At 45.2% G+C, this 23,826-nt stretch overlaps 1 protein-coding gene across 1 annotated transcript in view; it reads right to left on the bottom strand.

Annotated features, from left to right (window-relative positions):
- The window catches only part of LY75 (lymphocyte antigen 75), a 3,856,564-nt gene that overhangs the window by 3,242,145 nt on the left and 590,593 nt on the right, over positions 1 to 23,826 (bottom strand). The gene's annotated exons all lie outside the window — the stretch shown is intronic.

Raw genomic sequence — 23,826 nt, 5'->3', positions numbered from 1 at the left:
GCAGATTTAAGATTAAATAGATTGATGGCTGTATACAGATTAAAATTATTTTATTTGAAAGTGCACATTGAACTATAAAACTGCATGCAAAATTGAAAGTATGAAAGTCAGTAGAACAGAGATAAAGTCAGTAATAAAAGTTGTGACTCCACTTCTGAAACAGAAATTTGCAAATGAACATGTGGGTCTTTACCAAACTATCAGATGTCTTTACTAATAAAACTATGGGCCGGATTCACAAAGCCTCCGTGTAAGACTTAATATGTCTTACTCAGAGGCTGCAGATGAACGGTATGATGTCAGCATGCCATGCATATTCATGAGGGCATGCTGAATCATACCCTAGGCTAACACGGTCCATGTAGGAAAGTAGGGGGCATGTCCGAATGCCGAGTACTGCAAAGGGACACGCCCCCATAAGAGTCAGAGGCCTGAAAGTAAACACCCACGAGTGAGTCCTTAGAAATGTCACGGAACACAACACCACACATCCCCACAGACTAAACCCTACTGAAAATGTGTAAAACGTAAAACTAGCAGTTTCATTTTTTTTTTATAATTTCAAAAATGTTTGCCCGCATTTGCGCTCGTTTGCGCGGGTATGCCCTTCGCTCAGCCACAGTTAGCAGACATTGAAAAGCATATAAGATCTACATATGGAAATTAAGTCAAGTAGCAATAGCGTAGCGGTAGAGACGTTGGCCGAAGAGGAGGTAGTCACGGTTCGAGCCCTCACAACATCATTCACCATTTTTATTTAAATAAGTATGAAACAATCCCGACATATATATATATATATATATATATATATATATATATATATATATATATATATATATAATTTAAGTAAAATGTAATGAAATGGGCCATGTATTTGTGAAGAAATCAGACAAAATAATTTATAAAAACAGGATTATAATTGCCCATAGCTGAGCAACGCTTTAGCAAGCTGAATATGAGTGCCCGTAGGTGAGCAGCACTTTAACAAGCTGCATATGAGTGCCCGGAGGTGAGCAGTGCTTTAACAAGCTTAATATGAGTGCCCGGAGGTGAGCAGTGCTTTAACAAGCTTAATATGAGTGCCCGTAGCACAGCAGCACTTCACCCAGCGTAACATGAGTGCTCATAGCTAAATAACGCGTTACCCAGAGTAAGCCGTTTGCGCGGAGCTGTGCAGCGTGACAACCAGCTTACCAGCGGGCAACACTGGGCAAGCTGTATCAAAGCCGCCTTTACACAGACACACCTCCTAGCCTGTCTAGACAGTAGTAAAATAAAAAAAGCAATGCCAAGGGTCGAACCCAGGATACTGTGCACCATAGTGAAAGTACTGAACCACTAAGCCATGACAGTTGTACTGAGAAATACAGTATTAGCATATATATATATATAGGAATGAATGAAAATAGAACCATGACAAAGGAGGTTTGCTTTAAGCTGATAAATATCCAAAATGGCCAATCACAGATAAGTGCGGGAAAACTGGCATATATAAGCCCTATAGGCCGGAATACACACCATAACTGATTGTGGTACCCATTTGCAGTCAGGATGGCAGGTGCAGGAGAGGGAAATCGCTTTAGATCACAAAGGTGGGGTGTTGAGGAGTCAAAATATATGGTTGGGCTCCTAGTCCATGATCATGAAGCACAACTCATGCAGGGCCAGGTTCAATATAATACAGAGGTGTGGAACCGGTTGGCACATGATCTCACCAGTGCCACAGGCATTCCGAGGACTGGTGAACAGGTCCGTCACCAACATGTGGACCTGAAGCGACGTAAGGAGGACCAACTGAACCGTTGGGTCCAGGAGGCCTGCCAAATGCCCAATGCCCCACTACTGAGTAAGTATCCATGTAATTACGCATGTAAGAAATGCTATCCTAGCCTATAGTATGGAGAGGTATGTTCCAATATTCCTTCATTTATATTACAGCTGCAGGTGTTCGTTCCGCGAATTGGCGAGCCTATGCTGATAGGCTGCTGAGGTTGCGCCACCAGGCAGGTTAGTAATTATTTAGCTGATATTGTTATAGAATATAAGTGAGACAGATTGTAAAAGAGTTCAGTGTTGTAACCCAGTAATAAAGGTGAAATAAGCCTAGAATAAAGAGTCTGCTAGTATTGTAAGATTAGATAAGTGATGCAGCCTGGAAAAGAGTGTATTGCAATCCAGTAATAAAGATTAAACAAGTCTGAAATAGAGTTCCACCCGTATTGTAATATCAGATAACTGCTTCAGCCTGAAAATGAGTGGTAATCAATCAACAAAGGATAGACAAGTGTCGAATACATCCTTGTAAATTCAGCCATATGAAATAAGTGAGTCAGCTGGAAAGGATTGTTGTAACCCAGTAATAAATGTTAATAAAGCCTAGAATTAAGTACCATTCTGAAATGTAAATATAAAATAAGTGAGAGAGTGTGAGAAAGACAGTTTGAAGCTACCAAGAAAGTTGTAATAAGTTTGGAATAAAGGTATACTGCAGTCACTACATAATGAAATGAATGAGACAGCCACAACCAAAGAGTGTAATGTCTTAAATAAAGTACAGAACCTGGACTGTGTCCATCCCACAAGTTGGATATGTTGTTGTACCCTTGCATTATGGAGATAGTATGGTTGTATGAAATGCTGAACATCGACAGTTGTCTAGACCCATATAAATCAAATGTAGCAGGATGCTGTACCTGAACAGTGCCAGATATGAACATATATGAATAAATATGGAATGTATATTAATGTAGCAGTAACATCCCCATCACCAACATTCCTAAGGTTACATACAGGAAACTGTACTAATACATGTAGGGGATATATATCTGCATGTACTAGGAATGTACAGTATATGTATAGGTAGTGTAAGTTGTTACTGTAATATTTCTCCACCCTACCCTATTTTCACAAATTATGCCATTCCACACCAAACTGGGTATGTGTATTCACAATTAATTCCCATGGACATTTGTCCTATTGGTTCATACATATATGCATGTACGTTGATGCATGTGCCCTGTTCACATATCCAAACCTGATGGCCTGTTGCCACCAATCAATCCTGCATGCTGTTGGAATGTGCACTGTTGTTCTAAATATGCACGTGTTATGCTTGCTGCTCAATGTTCGGAATTCATGGGTGTTTGGTTAATGGGAATACTGATGCATGCTGTTTCAACTAATTTTGAATGGTGTTGTTTGTTACTATCCCAAAATGCCATAAAATACTGCTAAACATAGGACAACAGGGAAGGCGGGTTCCAGCGGACCGACCTCTCCCACCTCAGCTAGGGAGTGCACCTGGCACCAGTGCCCAGGCCGGGACCGCCTCCTCCGGTGGCCCTGTGCCACCTTTGGGTGGAAGTGCTGCAGGGGATGGGGCTCGTCTCCCCTCTGCAAGCGTGGCCGGAGGACAGCCTCCACTCACCCTCCATAGGGTCTGGTCTGTGGTGCGTAGTGAGATCAGGCGTTCTGTGACTGATCCCCTACGCCAGCTCGAGGCAAGAGTGGCGCAACTCACGGGTGTGCCTGCCCGTCCTATCCAGCCCCCAGCACAGCCCCGGCCTGGGCTGTGAAGGCGCAGTGGTAACTGCCCATGGGTAAGGATCTCAGTTCCACTGTTGCCATCTGTGGGCTCATGGGCTTGCGATATCCAAACATCCGTCCTCATCAATTGTGTTTACCCCCCACGTGTCATACTCTGCCACTGTATGTGTCTTGTTTGTCTTGTCTGTTAACTTCCCCAACCTACCTCCCCAAATATACCTCTTCCTGTACCTCACATTCCACTCTCACCTGAAAAAAAAATAAAAAAGGGCACTCTGTTCCCACAAAAAAATTACGCCCCATACATAGCTGCCCAATTCACACACATGTCCGCTGGACATGTAAACTGATAATTCTAATTGGCAGTACAACATATTTTGTTGTCCTCACCCCTCTCTCAGGGGTGGAAGGTTTCAAATTTCACACCAAATTGCAAACATATGCACAGCTGTTGCTGATAAAGAAATGGGCAGCTATGGACCTTCCCTACACCCATCCTGCACATCCCGAGCTGGTTTCCCTACTTTGTGCCCCCATTTTCACCACTTTCCTATTTCCCCATTTTCTTTTCTTTAAAAGAAATTAGCGCGGGTGTTAGCGGGTGTAAGCACTTTTAAGCAGTAGTCAGCGGGTGTGCGCTTGTGTGCACTTAGCTAAGCGTAGATAAGCGTAGCTAAGTGTCGCGCAAACTCGTGCAAACCTGCTTACAACTGCTTAAAAGTGCCTTAGTCACTCTGTATGACAAGGCCTGTAGTCTGCTCATCAGCAAAATAAAATACCCCTGTCAGTGTCGAACCCCGGACCTTGGAAACACTAGTCTGCATGAATTACCACTGAGCCACAGCAGATATACAAGAACTTGGTGCTGAAAGAAATATATCATGAAATACAAGGAGTGAATGTAAAGGGAAAATAGGAAGGCCATTACACAAAGCTTGTTCTGTGTATCTTTACTGGCAATTCTTGTGGAATTGCATTACATTAGTGTGAGAAGAGAAACAGCCATGCTAGTAGGTAATAATGTTACAGTAGCACCTTACAAACCCCACACAGTATCAGAGTAGGATAAACACCGCCATATTTGAATAGGTAAGAGGCCAGACCTCCCAACTGTGACTGATTTACAGGGATGTCCCTGATTTGCAAACAACTGTTACCTGTGCCCCACTGACTCCCTGTGAAATGTACTAACAGTAGGCAGAAAGGTGGGGAATCCCACGTAATGGTAACTGTCAATAAGTTAAAGTAGACACTACTTGCATGTCAGAAATCGTGTAGTAATACATATGCTCAAAATACCCCACAGTCACAACTGCAGAATATCTGAAATATATCACGGGTGTATCCCACTGATATGTACCTTTCCCTCAGACTGGTCAAATATATACCTGAGAGTATCTGAGGCCTGCAAGTGTCAGAAACACACAGGCATATCAACCTGTCTGCTGTTACATACTCTGCGAATAGCTGTAGAATTACTTCCACAAGCATGCCCTTATGTAGGAGTATAACACAGAAATATCGAAGGATGTAGCCACCTAACATACTAATGACAGTATAGCAGTTCACAAGCACTGCATGTGCCTGATATTCATAACTGTTAGTACAATATACTTAGTTGTCCTCACCCCTCTCTCAGGGGTGGAAGGTTTCAAATGTCACAGCAAATGTCAAACATATGTACAGCTATTGCAGTTAAAGAAATGTGCAGCTATGGACCTCCCCTACACCCAGCCTGCACATCCCTAGCTGGTATCCCCACTGACTTCCTGCTTCCTGCTTACAACTGTTTAAAAGTGCCTTATTCACTCTGTATGACAAGGTCCTAGTACTGCTCAGCAGCAAAATAAAATACCGCTGTAAGTGTCAAACCCCAGACCTTGGGCTCACCAGACTGCATGAAGTGCCACCAAGCCACAGCAAACATATAAGAACTTAGTGCTGAAAGAAATATATCATGCATTACAAGGAGTGAATGTAAATGGAAAATAGGAAAGCCATAGCAACACATTCCAGTAAAGACAAATATCGGGCATTCAAGGAGTGAATGTAAAGGGAAAATACAAAAGCCATAGCAACACATTGCAAGAACTACTGTTGTATGCCAGTTAATCCTCAAATCCCACAGGTAAGTACATACTCCCATGTAAACAGTGTTAGCATTAGCAGGTGTGAGTTAACATACACACTGAGAAGAGTGAACTGGAAGAAGCAACAGTCAGGTTTCAGTACAACATGCATTTCAGTGGCTACAACACAGCGTTAGACATGAGAGATATACCAACCTTCTGACTCACACAACAGTGTCCACAGCAAACCAGCATAGTCCCCACCTTGCAAAACTGAAAGGCCTATGCCTACCTAACCTATCATTTTATAGCAGTGTCCTGAAATCACAGTGAGAAGTGTAATTACCACACAGCAGGCTGCATGCAATTACTAAATGCTGGCCACCAATTGGTGCAGGGGCCATCACATGCACATGTGCAGATACCTACAAAAGCAGCCTGTACTGCCAGTCCACACATGCAATAATATCATTGCAGCAACTAGAGAGAGAGAGAGAGACAGAGACAGAGACCAAAAAAATAAATAAAAAGCAAGCCAGCCAGCAAGCAAGCCATCAAGCAAGCCAGCAAGCAAGGCAGCAAGCAAGCCAGCAAGCAAGCCAGCAAGCCAGAAAAAAAAAAGCTGTCAGAGACAAAGGTAATGTAAACTACATAATCTAATTATCTACATACTGTGAACCCTTCATATGTGTTAGCAGTCTGTATCTATATGTATATGCAGATGTGCATAGGGCAAGGGACATACTGCAACTGTTAGTGAAGGCTGGACATACATATGTAGTTGAAGGTTGTTATGTGCACATATCAATGTAGGTTGTAGTGTGTGGCATTGAAAACAGCATGCAGTGCAGGTATATGTCATGTGGTGGTGAACTTCTGTGGGACTGAGCCAGTGAGGCCTGCTACAGCTATACGGCCTGAGGACAGCATAATGCATTATGCACAACACTGTGCAATATCATTCCAGAATGGTATGTCTCACAACTGTTTCAGAAGTGATATTCCCACCATGAAAGGTGGGCAGTCTATGTGCCTACATGTGCATGTATATGTACAGCAATGGATGTTTAGAAGTGTGTGTAGATATATAGATATATGTATATATATAAAGAGAGAGTGAGAGAGGGGGACATGGGGGCAGATGTACTGCAACAGGTGCCTGGTGACCAAGGCATGGACTGAACACCATTGTTGATGCTGCAGTACCATACCCCATTCCAAAACATGTTACCCACTAACTACCACATAGGTGGTTGCCCGCCTACCACTGGAGGTGTCAGAAGGGAACATGGGACACAGGTGTACAATAGCCTCCCCTTTGATATCTACAGTGGCACACTAGTCTTGTAATCCCTGTACATGGTGCGTGTCATCACAAAAGGTGTGTCAGGTAGGGAAATGTAAGTCAGTGTACCCCTCTACACCTCACAATGTCCTATGCAGTATGTACCTCCCATGAGAACTACAGCAAGTGGAAAGGCCACAGACATACCTAGCAAACACTGATAATGCCCTCAAACACATTCCCTATGCAGACTGACTCTCAAAACCACAGCTAGAGTGCCTTGCATACTTCCTACACAGAGGTTACCACTGCTGGACATACACAGTTATGTCACACCCATACCAGTTGGCCAACCACCATGGCAACACCTCACAATACGTCCAGCCTACATGACCTAGGGCCCTAATCCTTGTCACCGCACTAAACAGCACATGCTGGAGGTACAGGTTTCTATACAAAAATATGCCATACCCTGGAGTAAACCATCCAGCATTAACAAACAAGGCTCCTTATTAGTAGATGTCATACATACCCCTGATAAATGTTATGGAGATAGGTAATATGCCCTGTGAGTCACCTCTGTGCAACCATTTCACAGGAGCAAGTAAAATCACATTACATGTGTCCCAAAGAGCAGGGTAGCATATGGCTAGGCTGCCCTAGGCCCAGGGCCAATAACATAGTACCCACCTATGACACAATGCACACACACATGTACTCAGTGCAATACCAGCTATGTGACGTTGAATGAGTGTGACACTGATTGTGTGCAAGGTCTGTAAAGGTGTGATAGTTTAGTGTGAGTTTGTGTCTGTCATGGTAGTTGGTGTCCTTGGTGTGAGGCCAGAGAAAGATGTGTCAGTTATCGGGATGCAAACATAGTAGATTGGCATATGTTGTGCCGTACTTCCCTGTGTACGACTGCGGTGTCTCATCGTAGGCAGAAGCAATACATGTATGCTCAGTAAGTGGTACTGCTGTTGAATCCAGCTCACATATGAACTGTTGTGCTACCTGATGTTGTAGGCCTAAACTCTACAGTATGGTGTATGTTCACATTCCCTGGTAACACTGTCAGGTGTGTTTCCTGTAGTCTGCACAGATTACATACCTCATGCATAGGTATCTGTAAGTAGGGGCACACAGTACTATAAAGGTACACAGTTAATGTTCATCTGTGTTGTCATACATTTGTGTGTTGTATGTATGTGTAATGTGTGTGTAATGATGCCTGTACCATGGCCGCAATCACATGTGTGTTACAGGGTATGTGTGTGTATCTGGCAGCATGTATACTCTGTGACAGCAGTATGCTGGCTATAGTAACAACTGTGCACATATGTCAGGTAGGGGTATGGCATCAAAGACTAGGGTGGATTACCATTGAAACTGTAAATGTGCATTGCATTCATTGCACGGGATGACAATACTCTTCATCCATTAGCTTGATACATACCCCCAGTGTGAGGTTGTGCACTGTATCCCACACAGTGTGCCGAGTGCTTGTGTATACTAGTTTGTTGTATGGAGTGTGGCAGGCACTGTCAGACAGTTGTGGGCTGAGCACTGATATGTGGTATCGAACATGTGTATCCCCTGATAGACAGACAGATGCTATATATGGCAGTTAAGTGATATCAGTACATTAGAATAATAAGCGTGCCACATGACTTGCTCACATATTTTTCTTTTCCTTCCAGGGTGATGGTGCATCAGCGAAACCCACCTTATATAGCAGCAGAGGATTAGGAGATCCACCAGAGCCTGGTGCAGAATTACTGTGTGCTGTTTTCCAGGACCAGCCAGAACCAGCATGAGAGGGCTGCACTGTGGCAAGATCTTGTCCGTCGGGTAAATGACATAGGCATGCATAACCGGACATATGAGCAGGTACGCCATCACTGCAGTGATTTAATTAGACATGTCTGGCAGTGTGTGTCTGATATCCACAAACAACAGCTTGCCACAGGTGGTGGGGTACCTATCCACCCCCCCCCTCACCAGTGTGGAGGAGCACCTCCTAAGTGTTGTGGCTCCAGGCCAACAACAGCAACATCCACAAACATGTGTCATCATGGAGGCCGGAGCCACCCAGCATGTTGAAATGGAGCATGCAGGTAACATGCCATATCTGTAGTTGACTGTTCTCTGTACTGGTAGTTTATGCGTGTGAGATGTGTACTGTTTGTGTAGCTGTTAACCTGCCTATTCTTCTGCAAGATTGATATTCTGAGCATAATCTGTACACCTGTGAAAGCCACCTGTTGTACTACTGTACTTTATCATACTCACAGTATCAATGGCACAGTTGTGGCCACTGGCAATCACTCTCATATTTTTGCAGGTCCCTTTGGAATGACAGCAAGGCAGCCAATCCATGCTGGTGAGTGTGTCATAACAATACTATTGCTAATGACATGTGCATGTCATATGGAGGTGTAGTCTATGCACATGTAACACACCTACGCATAATGCATGCTGTGCATGTTTGCTGTGAGACTATGCATATCCCATTATTCTCAATAGCTGCCTCACTCACATGCAATACACAGAGCATGACACACATGTGTGGCAACACAGTACTGGACATTGTATAGGCATACCTGATACACAATGTACACAACACACACATGTTTGGCATACACACTACACCTTAGCTTGCTACACATATCCAATTATGACACCTGCTGCATGGCCACCCTTCAGTATCCCACTTATCATCTACGGAGCACACATAATATACCTGAGGGGTAGAGGCCTATCATGTCTTTGTGCAACAGTCCTGAACAAATAATACATTCATGTTAGGCAATGCTCACCATTGGCCACCTTACAAACCCATGAAACAAGTGGCTGTGTAATTGTGGATGTAGTCATGTTACTGCACATCAGGTACAGCATGCTAGCTGCCTGTCTCGCACACATTATTATTGTTGACTGACCACAAGAAGCATGTTGATCATGGCTCACATTACTACACCACATCCAGTTCCGCCGACCACAAAAGTACACATAGCAGTCATTGCATGCGTCATGTGTTGTGTGTGTGTGTGTGTGTGTGTGTGTGTGTGTGTGTGTGTGTGTGTGTGTGTGTGTGTGTGTGCAAATATATGCACCCACAGCTTGTAACACTTGCACAACATTGTTATGTCCTTGTACAAATTGTGTCCCAGGGTGGAGACAATCACTGAACAAGTACACACAAGCATCAAGTACATGTATTAACAAGGGCTGTCTACACTTGCACTGCATGTTCATGTGCAACACATAATCTGCATGCTGTCATGTGTGCTTTGATGTTTTTCCTTGTGACACTGTCACCCACCCTAAAACAGTATTGTGTATGTGTTGGATTGCAGGTGTGTCTGTGTTTGTATCTGCTGTACTGAGGAGTGTGCCTGTGTGCTTGTGTGTCTGTGTGCTTGTGCGCCTTGTGTGCCTTGTGTGCCTATGTGCATGTGTGCATGTGCGCCTGTGTGCATGTGCGCCTGTGTCCATGTGTACCTGTGTGCCTGTGTGCATGTGCGCCTGTGTGCATGTGTGCCTGTGTGCTAATATCGTGTACACATTTGTAAACTGTGTTTCCTATCTTCCTTTCACAGGTTCTGATGTTGCTCTGGTGGAGTGCAGCAGGGAATCTGAAGCCACTGCTGGGGATAGTGATTATGATGATACATGTGTAATGGCACAGGGAGGTGTGACAGGGTCTGTCGTTGGTCAGCCAATTGACACTACACAGCAGTCAGCCCCATCAATGCGCACAGTCATCCTGCCAATACATCCATTGTCACCAACGTCCTTAGCTGAAGGACAGCATACAGTGGGCATTGACCAGGGTAGTGTGGTATAATTGGCACATGCATTCCCTCACAGCAGCCATGGCCAGATTCCTGACATGGTACCACACAGGCAGATGTCCAGGGTTTCTCATGGGAGGATCCGTGGTCGTACTGCCCCTGTCAGATATGCCCACAGAGGTCTTTCACCTCAGCTATGTTCCGGGCTGTAATGCAGGCACAGGCACGTATGGAACGGTACACAAGACAGGGTCTGAAGGAGCTCAGAGCACATCGCACTGCTATGAATGACACTATGCGTGACGTTGTGTCTGTCATCCGTAACATCAGCGAGGTCATTGATAGACGTTGGGGGGACACATTAGATCTCTTCCACAACTACATGTCCAGGAGCCAGGACAGTGCAGGACGGTTGAGGCGTCGACGTGGATGTATGCCAGCAACATTATCAGCTTGCAGTCGTCGCGGACGACAACAAACCTGCAGCCGCTCCCATAGTGCCAGTACCAGCCCCAGCAATGCTGGGTCTGTGCTGTCATTAGACCGTCCGAGAAGACCATGTGCACGTGGCTCTGGACAGTCCCAGCAGGGACATGTGTCCAGTCAACAACCCACTGCTTCTGATGACAGTACCCAGTCTGGCTTAGTACCTGATACTGTCCGTAGCACCCCTGCCAGGCACAGGTACCGTGTCCATGGCCAGAGACAGTGATCTGTATGACCTGGCAGGTACAGTCTGTGGCTGTCCACAAACACCCGTATAGGACAGCCACGTGGTGGAGCTGTGTGCATGCATACACACACACATAATGCTAACACCTAGGGCTAACACATACACACACACATTGCAGCAACATTGCCCCTTTTTGTACTGTTGTCCCTCACTAACACACACACACACATACATGTCAATTGGATGTGTCAATAGCAGACTCTGGAAAACCAAGTACACACCCTGTGCATATAATGAAACTGTGCCACCTCCTGCCATCTGTAACATTGATGCAGGAACAGGGTGGCATGGTGCTGATGCACAGGGTGACTACATAGCACTGTAGTAATATTATCATGTTGTTAACAATACAGTGTAATGATATTGTTGTGGGTATATTCGAGCATGCATGATGCATTACCTATGTTTGTCATTGCAGTTTTGTATACACCAGTGTTAATTCCCAAAGTGTACTGTCTGCACATGTGCCACATGGGTGTTGTGTGTACCTGTGCCTGCATGTGTTGGGGTGTGGACAGTACATGCGTGATGTTTGCAGCACTGAGTTGCAGGTGTACATTTGTGAACATGGTTAGCATGGAACATGACACGGTTTGACAATATGCTGTGGGTGATACGGTTTCCAAATGTCAATGGTCTGCATTCTGGTAGTATACACAGCTGATATAGCCTGACATTCAGTGGTCATTACATGGTGTCTCCTCAACTGATACACAGATGTAGGAACCTGGTGTCAGTGATATCCCTGCAGTACTACACTATACCAGTAGCCATTCTTACTGAGCCCCACACATCCCTGGGAACAATACTCTTTGGCATATAGCAGTCTCACGTACATGCCAACACACTATGTATATGTCCACCCACGACTGCAAATACATACAGTGGCCTACTATGCATTCTACACATGACACACCTAACCACCACAAGGGTATCATACAGACAGATACCTGTTGTCCAAGCCATGCTGTATTGCTGTAACGCAACTGTGGCATTGGCATCGGCATGTAGTTAACATAGTATTCCAACAGTACCATGTAGGTGGTAGCACCCATCATGTAGAACGGGTAATGGTGTGTACATGTGGACAAGCGTTATCTTGTCTTTCCTGTGATATTCACATTTCCAAAGGTATTCTGCAGTCCCTCGGTGTATCACCTAAGCAAGAAGGTGTCTGTATGCATATCGGCGACAGTTGCCATACACCTACACTGGGTGTCCATCACTCACAGACTTTGCTGTGTTTTAACATGTCTGACATATACTCCAGACATGAACCCTCACCCACATTAATCTATCAAAGCTTTCTTGGGTGTGTGTCACATAGCTGGCCTAGGACACAGATCACTGCAGTAGCCTGCATTGTCACCAACATACATGTATGATCTAAGGTCTGGTAAGCTGTGGCACATGCTGGCAAAGGTAACAACTGTATTCATATGGGGCAGGCTTCACACATAGGAACTATTAAAGGTCACAGGTACATATCTGTATGTGGCACACACATACCTGATGTGTGCATTGAAATTACTGTTATAATAATATGTCATACAATAATAACAGCAAAACACACAACACATTGACAGATGCACACATGGCATTTGTAGGATTCAAACCCCTACTTAACAATGTTATGACACTTGAGAGAGACGCATTAGCACAGCACGCTATTCGCATTACTGGATGATTTCATAGGTTCATAGGTAGGTACTAGGCTATTGGCCCTAGGGCCCATACAAGCCTAGCCAAAAAATGTACCCTGGCTTTCGCCACCCAAGAAAATTATTTTCCTGTGCCCCTGTTGAGCAGAGCCACAGAAGTGATCCCCGGGGTGAATTTCCCATTTCCCATCCAATCATCAAGATTTTTCTTGAAGAGTGCTAATGAGGAGCTCTGTTCGACATAGATAGGTAGTCTGTTCCAGAGTATGGGAAGTCTCTGGGACAGGAATCTATCCCTCCAGCATGTTCTGCTTATTGTGGTGACAAGGTTAAGGTCCCTAGAGCGTGTAGCTCGGAGGGATTGGGATTTCTTTAAGTGGAGCATGTCCAACAGCTCTGGGTTTGACATAGCTTTGTATGATAGGCAGAGATCGCCCCTGAGTAGGCGATATGCAATGGAGTAAAGCTGTAGTTTTTTGAGACGGTCTGCATAGGGCATATGTTTGAGGCCAGTAATCCTCTTTGTGAGGTATTTCTGTGGTCTTTCCAGTTGTTGTAGATGTCTTGTGAGGTACATACCAAAAGGGGCGTTGTACTCTATAATGGGTATAATGAGTGATGAGTAGAGGGGAACAATGACCTATTTTTTTCTGGATGAGAATCTTTTTGTGATGAGATGAGACATGTAGAAGGATTTTCTGACCACTGTGGCAGTGTGATTATCAAAGGAGAGACTACTGTCCACCTGTGTCCCAAGGTCTCTTATCACATTTTCGGCATTAAGTAGACTACCAGCTATGTGGTAGTTCATGGGTACAGAGTTTTTACCAAAGGGGATGACAATACACTTTTTGGCATTGAGCTTCAGGCCATGGCTTTGACACCAGGTATCTGTCTCAGTGAGGCCCTTTTGTAGTTTTTCCACATCGTTAGGAGTTTCGATTATGGCTCCTAGTTTGCAGTCATCTGCAAACTTTGTTAGCCAAAGACCTTCTGTGTTGGCCTGCACTTCAGAGAAGTAGATACCAAACAGGAGAGGACCCATGACTGAACCCTGTCGTACTCCACTTGTCACTGGTCTGATGTCGGATTTGGAATCCGCTACTTTCACAGTGTGGGTTCTGTCCGTGAGCCAGTTGGCAACCCATCTTGTGACATAGGGATTTATACCTAGTTTAGTGAGCTTATCTATAATTCCAGAGTGGGGGATGGTGTTGAAAGCCTTGGTGAGATCTAGATAAGCTGTGTGAACCATTTTACCCTCATCTATGGCTTTGGTGACTGCTTCAAAGAAGTCAATCAGGTTTAGGAGACATGATCTGCCTTTTACAAATCCAAACTGAGTAGGGTCCAGAGTATGGAGATTACCAATGTCTTTGTTTATGAGTTCCATGATGATACATTCCATGGCCTTGCAGAACAGGCTCGTCAGGCTAATGGGGTGGTAGTTCCCGGGGTCCGTCGTGGCTCCCCCTTTGTGGAGTGGGATAACTGTCACGGTGTGCCATTCAGTGGGTACAAAGCCTGAGGTGAGGCTATGATTGAACATGGTACTTAGGTAGGGTGCCAGTTCGTTCTGTAGTTTGTGTAGAACGCAGCCTGGGATATTGTCAGGTCCCATGGATGCTGTGTTCTTGGCTTTGGAGAGTGTGTTTTTTACCTGTGCAGCCATGATTATAGGAACTTTGCATTCTTCCGGTACAGAGATAGGCCCGCTAGGGGGTCTGAGGGGGGTAAAGTTAGCACTGAACCTATCTGCTAGGATGTTGGCAATATCAGTTGGTTCTGTATATTTAGTACTATTATGCTGTAACTCAGAGCAGATCTGAGTGTTCCCATTTAGATTCTTGACATAGCTATAGAATGCTTTGTGGTTGTCTTTAGAGTCAGTGGCAATTTTGTTTTTGTAACTAACTTTGGAGGATTTTATGAGGGATCTCAGCTTCTTACTGAGGTTGACCAGGGAGTTCCTCCAGTCATGGGATTTTACTCTTTTTTGCAACAGTTTCTTTCTGTTGTAGAGTTTGTTTATGGCAGAGGACCACCAGATTGGCTTCCTTTTTTTGGAGGATAACATCTTGGTTCTATTAGGGAAAGCATGATCTATGCACTTGTGTAAGTGCTTATAAAGTGCATTTGTGCATAATTCGGCAGTCATACCTCTATTGTCCGTCTGCATGGGTGTCATGAAGTTTGCCACTTCTGTCTTAAGAAGTGTGAAGTTGGCTTTGGAGAGGTTTTTTACGATGGTTTCCCTAATTGGGGCTGGGGGTGGGATGTGAATGTCTAGGCTGATTAGATTGTGGTCGGATCTGACCAACGAGGAATTAACCTCTGGTGTGGAACACCGGTTTCCCATGTTGGCAATGACCAGGTCTAGGATATTGCTGCCCCTGGTGGGGGTGTGAATAAGTTGATCCAAGGCATTGGAATTTATGAATTCTAGAAAACGTTGAGCAAAAGAGTTGGTACATGAGTAGTTTTCCCAGTTAATGGTGGGGTAGTTGAAATTGCTCATTTTTAGGGTGTTGGGTTGTATCCTAATACTTTCCAGTGTATCAAGAAATGAGGAGTGTGAATCCTGGTGCATGGTGGGGGGTCTGTAGCAAGCTACAATTTGGATTGTGGTCTTGCCCAGAGTTAGTTGCACTTGGATAATCTCGGATGCATTATGCTGTGCAACTAGCCTGGAGGTGTGGATATCCTTAATAAATATGGACACGCCTCCGCCTTTAGTGCTTCTTTCTGGGTTAGGTGGCCGAAAGGTGTGGTATGAATTGAAGCCTGGTAATGCAGGGGTGCTCTCTGGAGCTTTGAACCAGGTCTCTGTCACTGCACAGATGTCAATGTTCTCCATTTTAAGGAGTGCCTCGAGTGAGTGCATTTTGAGGTTTACACTTCTAGCATTGAGTAGCATTACCCTCAGATTTTGCTTGCTTGTACCTGTTACGGTGGTGAATTTGTCATTTGAACCTTGCCTAAAAAAGGCACTATAGAGGTGGCAAGAGTCTTAGCCAGTATCCGGAATTCTAAGGGCGACAGGTGCAGGCCATCTCTGGCAAAGCATTGTGGGCTGCTGATCATGTCGTCCCAGGCAGACAAATAGAATGACCCCAGAAGCTTAGCCAATTGTTGAAGTCAATCATTTTGTCCTTGTACTGTGGTATCATTCTGGGTGATGGCAGGATGCTACTCAGGGTTAGGGTCATACCTGCCTGGGATACAAGATCAGAGAGCTCCTCCATGTCTCTTTTCATGTAGTCCAGGGAGGTACGTCTCAGGTCATTCACACCAACATGGACAATGACAGTGTGATATTTGTACTTATTGTGGAGTGACCTGAGTGCATGCATTATGTGGCGGATCCTGGCACTTAACAGGCAGCTGACAGTAACTTTCTCCTTGTTTAGTCTAGTGAGTGGAACATCAGTGTGCCTGACTATAGAGTCACCTATGACTAGAGTGGTGGGTACGTTGTTATGCCTTATGGGCTGTGGTTGAGTGGCACACTGAGTTTGTGGGCTATGTGTCATTTGGGTTGTGTTGGTGGGTGGAGTTTGCTTGCGTTTATGCTTTGGATGACCCTGATGCCTGGGCAGGTTTTTATTGAGAGCCTCCGCGAATGTAGGTGTGTGTTTTGTGCTTCTATGTGTGTGTTTTGGTGGTGTAGGTTTTGAGGGACTATGTGATGAGTATGGTGTGGTGCAAGTGTTTACCTTCTCCTCTTGACTGTCTAGTCCAGTCTTGGGTGAAGAGAGCTTTGCTTCCAGTTTGGCTATAAGTGCATCTCTCACAGGTTGTAGTGTTGGGTGATAGGAGGAGAGGGTTGTCTGTGTACATGAGGCAATTGCTGCATTGCCCCAAGATGCCCAGATTCATCAGGTAGACAGGAGAAATCACTGGGAGCTGACCCTTAGACATGCCTGGATAAGTGCTTATTTATTAAGTACATAAAACTGCTTTCCACTAGACAAGTGAGGAAAGTTGAGTGCTGTAGTAATTTGCAGCTTATGTAGTGCTTACAATGAGTTCTGAACAAGTGCTGAGTTCAAAGAAACAGATTTGAGTGGTGTAACTAGAAAACTGACTAGTTATAAGAAAAAAAATAAGCTAGAAGGCTTCCCTCTAACACAGAAGGGCTTGGGGGCTCGGAAGCCTAGAAATAGTCTATACCACTTAACAGGAAAGGCAGGAAACAAGCTTAAAATATATATTTTTTTTCTTCTGTTTCCCAGATGCTCTCTTTGTACACAGTAGGAGTGCCTGATATCAGAATATGATCTCACTGCACTCAGTTGAGTGAGCAAATGAGATGGGCCCAGATGGAGTATCCAAACACAAATTTACAAGAGGGGCGGGTAGTTTCAAGGCCACTAAGATCAACACCAAAACAAAAACAGAGAAGGTGGGTGGGACTAACTGAAGAGCAGAGTCAAAACTTCCAGTTCAGTTAATATTCCTGCAACACAGTTAAATCAATTTAAATGCTCCCTTCTCCTGCTGTATTTATCGGGTGCTGACATCATCAGTCTTTCCAAAGAGGAATGTACATCTTTTAGTGTGTTATCTAGAATTGCATACATACACACCCCCCGGTTAGTATACTGTGCCTCTGTCTAACAGTGACATAGAAGTGATACCCAGGGTAAACCTACAATCTCCCATCCACTCATCAAGATTCCTCTTGAAGAGAGTCAATGAGGGACTCTGGCTAACCTGGAGTGGGGGTTTACTCAAGAGTGGGGGGAGCCTCTGGGTTATGACTCTGTCACTCCAGCATGTCCTATTTATTTCAGTCCTGAGGTTCAGGTCTCGTGAGCGCATAGCTTGATGGGATTCTGATTTTCCGAGGTGCAGCATGTCCATTGATTCCAGGTTGGAAATGGCTTTATACATCAGACACAGATTGCCTCTGGGCAGGCAGCATGCCACTGAGTGGAGCTGCAGTTTCTTTAACCGGGCAGCAAATAGCATGTGTTTGAGCCCTTTGATCCTCCTGGTGAGGTACTTTTGTGGTCTTTCCAGCTGCTGCAGGTGTCTGATAAGGTACATCCCCACAAGGGGCATTGTACTCAATTATGGGCCTGATGAGGGATGAGTTAAGAGGCACGATGACCTCCCCTGATGTAGATGTGAATACCTTCATGATTAGGTGGGCTATATGAAATGTTTTTCTAAACACTTTGGCCACCTGGTTATCGAATGAGAGATTGCTATCAGCTTGGGTCCCCAGGTCCCTTATCACTTCTTCCATACTTAATGGGTTACCACCTATATGGTAATTTGTGGGCACTTAGTTTTTGACAAAGGGGAGGACTATACACTGTTTTGCGTTTAGCTTGAGGACATGGCTCTGGCACCAGTTGTCTGTTTCTATGAGGCCCTTTTGTAGGATGCTTGTGTCAGCTGGAGGGTCGATTATGGCGCCCAGTTTGCAGTCATCTGCAGACTTGTTCACCAACAGTCCTTCTATGTTGGCCTGTACCTCTAAGAAATATATACCAAACAAGGGAGGTCCCAGGACTGAGCCTTGTGGGATGCCACTTGTAGCTGGTTTGGGGTCTGACATGGCTTCAGCATTTCTGACCATGTGGGTTCTGTCCTTCAGCCAGTTTGCAACCCATCTAGAGACATAGGGGTTTATATTGAAGCTGGTGATCTTATCTATGATGACCAAGTGGGGTACTGTATGGAAGGCTTTTGCGAGGTCCATGTAGGCTGTGTGGACCACGTTTCCCTTGTCAATGGCCTTGGTGACTGTTTCAAATGACTCAACCAGGTTTAAGAGGCAGGATCTGCCCTTAACAAAGCCAAACTGGGTAGGATCCAGTGTCTGTAGGTCCCCAATATGTTTATTTCTGAGGTCCATGATGATCCTTTCCATAGCTTTGCAGACCAAGCTAGTCAGGCTTCTGGGGCGATAGTTTGCAGTATCCATTGAGGCACCACCTTTGTGGAGAGGGACCACTGTTGCTGTACACTGCTCTTTGGGTACATATCCTGTGGTAAGGCTGAGATTGAACAGTGGTTTTATGTTTGTGTTAAATTCTTCTTGGGGTTCATGTTGGACACAGCCCAGGACACCGTCTGGTCCCATTGATGCTGTGTGTTTTGCTTTGGAGAGGCTGGCTGTTACCTGAGCATCTGCGATGTCAGGGGGCCAGCACTCTGCTGGGATAGATATTTGCCCTTTTGTTGGGGAGGGGGGGGTATGCACTGAACCTGTCAGCTCAGATGTTGGCAATGTCTGTGGGTTTGGTGTATTGTTTGTCATTTTGGACTACGTCTGAGCATATCTGGGGATTCCCACACAGGTTCCTACCATAAGTAAAGAATGCCTTGTGATTATCCTTGGTGTCCTGTACAATTTTTATCTCAAAGATGGCCTTGGACGATCTTATGTGTGGCCGTAGTTTTTCAATAATACTGATCAGAGATGCCTTCCCTTTTTGGGATTTTGATCCATCATATAGTAGCTTCCTCCTTGTATTGTATGGTTTGTTTATGGCTGGGGTCCACCGGACAGGATGCCTGGCTTTGGAGGACTGGGTCTTGGTTTTATTTGGGATTGCATGATCCATGCATTCCTGAAGGTGTTCATAGAATGCATTTATAAAGGGTTATGAGGTCTGGGCCATATTTTCCACAGGCACAGGGGCTGTGAAGGATTCCACCTCAGTTTTGAGGAGTGTGACATTTGATTTAGTGAATAATTTTCACTGTGTTTTTCTGGCCATGGGCTGGGATCGGGATGTGAATATCCACTGAGATTACTCTCTGGTCTGATCTTACCAGTGAGGGATACACTTCTGGTCTTGGGCATAGAGTCCCCATGTTGGTGATGATCAGGTCCAGTATGTTTTCCCCTGTTGTGGGAGTGGTAGCAAGTTGTTCCATAGCACTTTGGTTTATAAATTCTGGGAACCTTTGGGCTAGGGTGTTGGGGCTCGGGTAATGCTCCCAGTCTTTGTTTGGGTAGATGAAGTCGCCCAATATAATGGTGTTTGGGGAGACCTTCATATTTTCAAGTGTTCTCCAGTCGGCCAAGTGTGGTTCCTGGGTTTATGAGGGTGGTCTGTAGCAGGCTATGAACTGGAAGGCAGTTTTAGCCACTGTTAGTTGCACATGGATAGTCTCCGATGCTTCATGCTGTGCCACCAACCTGGGGGTGTGGGTATCTTTGAAAAATATTGATACTCACCCTCCTTTTGTAGTTTGTTGCATGTTTTGCAGCTGTAAAGCATGGTATGAGGTGTAACCTGTTAATGCTAGGGTGCTCTTGGGAGTCTTGAACCAGGTTTCTGTTACTGCACAGATATCAACATTCTCCATGCTGAGGAGAGTTTGCAGTGTGAGCATCTTCCAGTTTAGACTTCTGGCATTGAGTAGCATTACTTATAGTTTCTTATCCCTTATAATACCTACAGAGGTGGGTTTGTGTTTTGAGCCTTACCTAAAAAAGGCACTATGGGGGTGACAAGAGCCTTTGGGAATATCCAAAAGGCCACAGGTGATAGGTGAAATCCATCCCTAGCGAAGCATCATGTCTTGTCGAGCATGTCATCCCAGGCTGACAGGCATTGTATCCCCTTTCACTGACACCAATACTTAAGCCAATTGTTGTAATTGATCATCTTGTCTTCATATTGTGGCCTCATGTTTGGTGAGGGTAGGATGATACTCAAGGTCATCAAGTTTGCATATACTACATGGTGGTAAATGCTGTTTAGCACTACCTTACATTGCTTAACACATGGCAATCATGCCTCAGGTGGTGTGGCAGGGCTGCCTATGTCAGATGCACATACTGCACTCCCTATACATGTTTGGAAACAGGTAGTGTCAAGTTAGGCATCCCTTTTACTATATGTGCGAGTCAGAGACAGGTATCATTTCCAGGGTTCCTACTGAGCCAGTGTATGTGCTATGCGTTGCCTCTTTGCCAAGGCCAAGGCATACTGGGCATGCCTCTTTCTGCCTACTGGGGCAGGCTCATGTTGTTCCTCCTCCGAGTCATGCTCTGCCTGTGATGGCCTTGGCACTGGTGGGGGGCTGTTTGGCCCAGGCCTATGCTGGTCCTGCTGCAGCTGTTTTCGCAGAATCATATTATGTAGCATAGCACATACCATGACAATATGGATACATGTAGTTGGTGAGTATTGCAAAGCTCCACCAGATGTGTCCAGGCACCAGAACCGTGACTTGAGCAACCCAAACATACACTCGATTACATTTCGTGTTTGTGCGTGTGCCTCATTATGGTGTTCCTGTTCAGGTGTGTGTGCATTTCTGATGGGTGTCATCAGCCACAGCTCCAGTGCATAGCCAGCATCCCCCACTAAGTGACCATGTGGGATGTCCCCATTGGCAAATGTCTGGTACAGCTGCGTCAGATGCCAGATATGGGAATCATGGTAGCTTCCAGGGCAGCCAGCACACACATTCATTATTATGCCCTGGGCATCACACACGACCTGGCAGCTGATGGAGGGGAAGCCCTTGCGGTTAATGTAGGCCCTACCCCGCTCACCGGCTGGTGCTTTGATGCATATATGCGTGCAGTCTATTGCACCCACTACCTCAGGGTATTCTGCTATTTGCTTGAAGAGATGCATATTGCTGGCCAATACCTCACGGGAATTGGGGAAATATACATGATCACCGACGTGCTGACATGGCATCCAGGAACTGGTGTAGTACCCTGGATGCTGATGCCTGTGATATCCCCATCATATCACCAGTTGGTCTCTGAAAGGTACCTGTTGCTAGTATTCTTAGGCCAACACATACCTTGGTTTCCACTGGGATGGATTCCCCTCTGTTGGTTCTGTGTCTGAGGCGTGGCCTGCACAGCTCAACAACTTGCTGCAGGAGGTCTCTGTCCACTCTATAGCGCTCCACTATCTCCAGCTCATGTAACCCCTGGTAGGTGACCCTGGGCCTGTACACTCTTCTCCGTCTCCTCACTGTGGGTTGTCCGGCAGCATTTGCATTGTCACCACCCTCAGCATGTTGCATATGTCGTCTTATAACAGCAATGGCAGCCCCTAGCATTTTTTGTCTGAGTGTAGCTTTTTCAGTTTTCTCTTCTAGTAGCTTACTCCAGTGTTGCAGTGTCTCTTGAGAGAAACAAACTGCACTGCTGTTTGCAGAGTTTTAAGTGCTGGGCTGGGCTAGTGTTCTGCCTGTGTAATTGCCTGATTCTGATTGTTTGCACCTGCTAGCTCTACTAGTATTCCCTGGTAGCTTCCTACTATTTGTTGTGCTTCCTTTTTCCTTTCTGTTTCCTCAGGGGGGGAGCGGCGCGCATACAAGCGCAAACACGCTCACAGCAGCTCACACGCGCGCACACATGCTTAGACGGACTAAAATTTGCTTATTCGGGTTAAACACGCGCACACCAGCGCAAACACGCTTAGAGGTCTTCCAACAGCCTTATACATGCTTACTCCAGCTTAAATGCGTGCACTCACGCTTCCAAGCGCGCACTCTGTCTTACTCGGGTTTACAGGCGCGCACACGTGCGCATACCGCTCAGCATGAAACTTTGGTGTTATCCACAATATACATCTTCCATTTCTTGGCTTTCCCTGGCCTACCTGTTGACACACCTCTTCCCATGATGTCTAACTGACAGCTAACACATGCCACTGTGCTCCAATGAGCTTCACTACTTTCACACATACCCCCCCCTTGTGATGTCACCTATCTCCTACTCTGTTCCTCCCCATATCCTACTCCTACACTCCAGTGACTGTGCTCATTTGCTCTGTAGAAGTGTGATTCACTATCCTAACACTCATTTACATAGGATTGCCTACTAATGCTTAGTTACATGTCTTAGACTGGGCTTCTCCCCTTAGCAACCCTTACTCGGTGGCCATGTTGTCTTCAGCCTGCTATTCCCTTACATTGTCATTTAACAATTTTCATAAATTCCATGTTTGTGGCTTTTATTGTCTTATTTTATGATATTTATAGCACACCCCATTTGCGCGGGGCTGCGCTACGCTTAAACATCGGAAATCGCCGGAAAAAAAATTATTTTTATTTTAATTTTGCATCTGGGAAACTTTCCAATGGCTGTATATTTGGCCATTGGCATGCTTCCTCAACCATATGCAACCTTTATTTGAAGCTGACAAGGCTTCATTGTGCTATTTGCAGAACGGTACTCAGTTGTCAATTGACTACATTTCTGCAGCTAATACGTCTCCTACTCGGACAGGTTTGTGCTTCCTGGATCGCAAATTTACCTCATTTGCATGCCTTTCAGCTGCAAGTGAGGTAATTTGCATATCCCAGCCCTGTCCGTGTAGGAGACATTTTAGGAGCTCTCTTACACGCCCCTACAGGCTGTTCCTGGATCGCTCGTCGGACATGATGGCTGCATGGAGTCTTACTCTACTCGTAGACTCCGTGCAAGCCATCGTGAATCTGGCCCTATGAGTATGAAGCCAGGATTGGAGGAGGCCATGACAGAGATTGTGGACATACAAGTTTGTATTGCTTCAGAAAATAAGAGGATGTCTAAAGAAACATTTAAAATTCACCTGGAAATTAAAAAAATCAAGCAAATTAAAACATGTAGACAATCATTCAAGGTGAAGCAATTTATTTTAGTGCAACTGTTCCAACGGAGAAGAAATGACAAATGCTACTATTCAATTCCTCTACCATTTTTGCTCAGAGTCATAAGCCCTTTTACCTATCCATAGATCAAAGACATCACAGA

The sequence above is a fragment of the Protopterus annectens genome, chromosome 6.part0 (genome assembly GCF_019279795.1).
Source record: "Protopterus annectens isolate FY-2018-M chromosome 6.part0, PAN1.0, whole genome shotgun sequence".
Lineage (NCBI taxonomy): Eukaryota > Metazoa > Chordata > Ceratodontiformes > Protopteridae > Protopterus > Protopterus annectens.
This window is presented reverse-complemented; position numbering and strand designations above follow the sequence as displayed.